Source organism: Hipposideros armiger, unplaced genomic scaffold, assembly GCF_001890085.2.
Source record: "Hipposideros armiger isolate ML-2016 unplaced genomic scaffold, ASM189008v1 scaffold_215, whole genome shotgun sequence".
In the NCBI taxonomy this organism is placed as follows: Eukaryota; Metazoa; Chordata; class Mammalia; order Chiroptera; family Hipposideridae; genus Hipposideros; species Hipposideros armiger.
In genome coordinates, this window is record NW_017731565.1 from 1,311,391 (window position 1) to 1,316,354 (window position 4,964).

The following is a 4,964-nucleotide window of genomic DNA, read 5'->3' on the forward strand; positions in this document are numbered from 1 at the left end:
TAGCATTAAGCCCTAAATACTGGTAGCTTACAAACATAAATATTTATTTTTCACCCATGGATCTTCAGGTCAGCTGTGGCGGCTCTGCTCCAGGCCGTGAGTCAAGTTTAGGTTTACTTTGCATATTTTCTCAGTGCAAGAAGTAAACTGTGGGACAGCTCCTAACTTGAGCATGGCGGAGGGCAAAAGTACAAGTAAGATAAGAGAAATTTGCAAAGCTTCCATGTGGGACTAACACATGGTCACTTCTGTCCATGTTCCTTTGCAGAGAAGAATCATAAGCTTTTTAAAAAATGCAATCATTAAAAAAAAAGATTAGGTATTTATAGTAGAAAATCTGGCACATACAGGAAAATCGCCCACTGATGATACTTTGATATATGCATTTATATAGTAGTTGAGATTATACTACATATGTAGTTTTGCTTCTTTCTTCTTTTTAGACTTTCTATTGTAAAGTATTATAAAAGTTATATAAATGTTATTTTGCATACTGTATAATATTCCATAGCATATATGAACAATAGTTTTCTTAACTATATCCCTACTAAGGTACATTAAAACTGCTTCCAATTATTTTAATTATAATTTATTGCAATAGCATCTTTATCAAACTATAAATTGTAAATCTGTAGTAAAATTAAAGTACCAGTTTTAACTTTCAAGGCATTTGAAAGTCATTCCACTAGGTTGTTATATGAAATTACTGATATCTGACCTTAAAAACAGCAATTTCATAATCTAAATAAATAAATCTAAAATAAATAAAATCTACTTTACAATCTCCTTATGTCTTAATTTATCCAATCTCTTTAGTTAAATTTGTTTTCTTAAGCTTAAATATAAGTTGACATCAGTTTCTTACTTGTGTTTTCTTTTCTGTTTTAATTACTTGTATTCAGCCATAACTTTCCTTTAATCAAATTTTATTTACATAAACATGATATGTCCTTTTTTTTTCCACTTTTCCATCAAGTATTTATTATTAGTTACGCCACGATTCAGAATCCCAGGGTGGGATGATGTACCCAGATCCCCCTTCACCACCCTGGAAGAAGGATGGAGGACAAAGGAGAGGTGGGTGGGACCAGTTTAGATCTTCCCAGGAAACATGCCTTCTGCCCTGTGGTCGACCCAGGCCGACACCCAGGGTGTGGGGCAGAGGGACTTGTACACATGCCAGTACCATTAGCACATGGAGATCTCACCCCCTTTAGCCGTTATGGTTTTCTCACAGTGGTGGAAGTCCAGGTATAATAGTTCTGCCAACAGTTCCTGGTCTGGTTCTGCCTGGGGAAGTGCTCAGAAAGGGGCAGTCTGGTCGTTCCTGATTTTGGTCTTGATGTCTTTTGCCATGTGTAAATGTGCCTTTTAACTCTGTTTCATTGTAATGCCCGAAGTTTGCTAAGCTGGTTATTATTAATTGTCATTATAAAATATAAAACACACATATCAACAGGTATTTTGCTTTACTAATGTAAGCTTTATTGTCATATTTTTATTTCATGATCTTAATACATATTAATGTAATAGAAAGTTGGAAAAACATGCAATTTACGGTTTAATTATATTAGCAAAATAAGTTTAACATAAATAAATTGAGGAAAGAACAATTTTACTTTTATATTTACTTAAGAAATTGCTAAAATATAGAGTTAACATAATTATTAGAATATACCTCTTGACAAAAGTAACTGTATATTGATTATTCAGTTTTCCTTATTTATTTACATATCATGTTTTACTTATTCCTTGTTTACAAGAAGCAAATTTGCCCAACACATATTTTACATTAGCGATCATTATTACATTTGTTGGTAACAGATAAATGTAGCTTACTCTATTTAACTAAAAGGGATTCTATAGTAGCAAGAATTCTCAAGGCCTACTTTATAAATATCAGTGAGCAATAAAAGAATAAACATACAACAAAATGTAAATATATAAGAAGGCTTTGAATAGTTTTATAGTCAGACATATAATTTAAAATGATAGGCTGTTCTATCATCACCTTTATCGATATTTATTTGTGTAGTACTTTATAGTTTTGAAAATAATGTACCATCTAATTTTTTGTATGATACCAGAAATGCTGTGAAGCTTTCTACACATTATTTTTAGAAAAAAAGGGACCTCAGATATCCTTTAGCCCAAAAGCCTAAATTTCACTCTTGATTAAACTGAGCCTAAATACATTGACTTTATTTGTAATTATGATTGTGGGAAGATTAAACTTACCGATCAATCTTCTCAACTGCTTCCCACAGCTTATCTTAGTAGTGGGACCATGCAATACAAAAGTGGAAACATTAGTAGGTTCGCAAGACAGTGTACAGGATATAGATACATTTGCATTTAAGATAAACAATGATTTTTTTAGTATAAATATATCCCATATAATATTTGTTATGTACTAAAACGTATTCGTTGTTTATTTGAAATTCAAAATTATAATAACTGGGTGCCTTGCATTTTTATTTGCTAAATCTGGTGACTCTAAGAACTCATCTTCTTGATAGAATGTTGGAAAACAATCTGTACTTAAAACAATAAAATGTTTCTGTTCCAAAGTTTCAGACAAAAGTCTGTGGAAATTTAATACCCAATTCATTAGATAAACCAACTTTATATATTAATAAAAAATAATCCCATTTGCAGAAGGAATAGCCTGTTAATTTTGAGGTACCATATTTCCCCATGTATAAGACACACCCTTTTTCAAAAAATTTGGGGTCTTAAAACTGGGTGCATCTTATACAGTGCTTGTAGAGTTTTTTACTTGCATTTCCTGCTTTTTCACACTTGTTTTTGTGCTCATTGTTGTGAAATTTTTTATGACACACCCAGTTTTTAGATCCCAAATTGTTTAAAAAAAGGGAGTGTCTTATACATGGGGAAATACGGTAACACCCCTGCTGTATAAAGGAATAATAAACACAGTTGAAATACTCTTACTAACACATCTAACTTAGGTAGTCAGAAATGGAATAAAATACAAAAAGCACAAAAGTGCTAATCTTGCCATTGGTAGCTCTAATGAAATTGCAACGGGAAATTACAACTTATTCAGTGCTTACTCTACTCCAGTTACAAAATCTTTTCAGAAAAGCATTATTATAATTTTATAGATGAGAAAGCAGAGGTGCCTAGAAATGAAATAACTTGCCATATATTCCACTGAGGGGTGGAAGTAGGTTTCCAGAAGCTCCTGGCCTTTCTACTGCATTATACTGTTGAAAATAAATATGAAATGTTGCCTTCTCAACATTGATCCACTCACCCCTCCACACTTGTATCGGAATTACCTGGAGGACTTGTTAAAACACACATTGCTGGGCCCCACTGGAGTTTCTGATTCGGTGTCTTGTGTGAGGTTGGAGAACTTAACATTCCTACAAGTTCCTAAGCATGCTGATGATGCCCAGGGCTGCACTTTGAAAACCACTCTGCTGGGGATACTCTGTAACCAGTTGTGGCCAATGGGATGAGAGAAGGCTTGTGGGAAATGTTTTCTCACTCTTAAAATACAATATATTTTCTTATTATTTGAGATAATTTGTACCATGCTTTCTGGTACTTGCAGCCAAAGTTATCATAAGTGATAAAAAAGAATTAGAAGTTATTATCCCAATTATTATTTGTAAATTTGAGGTACTCATGATATCTAGTTATAGATTAGCAAATTAATAGATCCTCTTGTATTAATACATATGTTCACAAACTATTTAATTTTATATACTTTATTTGAAGCAGCCATTACATTAAAAGACTATCATAAAAGTGTCTGTTAAAGGTATTAGTAGAAACAGTCAAAATAAATAGAAATTATGACTTGATCACAGCACAAAATCTGCTTGTGGGCTGTGCAGTACATTGGTCACAAGCTCTGAGATGCATATCTCTAGACCTCTTGTTTGTTTTGTGTGCTGTTAAAGGGTTTTGACACTAAACAATATCTGTATTTTATTTAGTAGCCAAGAGTTGCCAACCAAGAGTTTCCAGGCATGCCCTGCAGGCCTTTGAAAAAAAACATTCAATATAGTTGTTTTGAGATTTTTTAATGAAAGTATTCATTATTATTACATGGTTTACATAACCCATTCTTAAAATACGTTAAATATGCTGATGGCATTTGAAACAAGGATGCCTAAACTCACACAGAAACGCTGGTAATCACTTTAGCCGAACAAATGCTTGACTTCGGATGTTAACAGCTCTGTTCCTCTGTTTAGTTTCTATGCAATAAGCATTGACAAGTGCTGCTCTTTCTGACTCCACTAACAACAGTGTCAAGGTTTGCTTTGTAGTTAGTTACACAATCACAATTTTTCTTTCCAGTAGCTAGGTTTTCCACTTAAAGTGTCTGTTCTTCTCCTGTGCTTACTTGATACAATAGAGCTTTTTTGTCTTAAGCCATTCAACGTCCAAAAACTCCACTCAAACTAAACTCAAGGGAGAAATACATGGCATCCTTTTAGGCTGTTTTTCTGATGATTATTTTCTACACAACTGAATTTACTTCTGTTACCTTGGTAACCAAACTATTGTTCTCTGCCAACAAATTTCACCTCTCCCCTGTATTGCTTAGGATATCTGCATTTTGTAGCTTCTTGATTAGGTTCTCAAGCCAAGTTTTCATAAACTCAGGTCCTTGTCAGTTGAACTTACATTATGGATTCCCCATCGTCCACTTTAAAAAGAAAATGGTAAATCTCTTGAATAATTAAAATAACTTTTTAATTAAATAAGTGCTTTTTCCTATTATTAAAATGACCCACCTTTTCCTCTCACACAGATATTTATTTAGCGTTTATATGTGCCAGACACTATTTAAATACTCTTCAAATATTAACTCATTTAATCCTTATAACAAACCTATAGGGTAATACTATTATTCCCAATTTATATATGAGATAAATGAAAAACAGATACCTTAAGTAACTTGCTGAAATTCACACAGATAG

General features: G+C 32.9%; 1 pseudogene; it reads right to left on the reverse strand.

Annotated features, from left to right (window-relative positions):
* Window positions 1-1,092: 1,092 nt before the first annotated feature.
* Window positions 1,093-1,356, reverse strand: LOC109388996 (cytochrome c oxidase subunit 6B1-like; annotated as a pseudogene).
* Window positions 1,357-4,964: the final 3,608 nt, after the last annotated feature.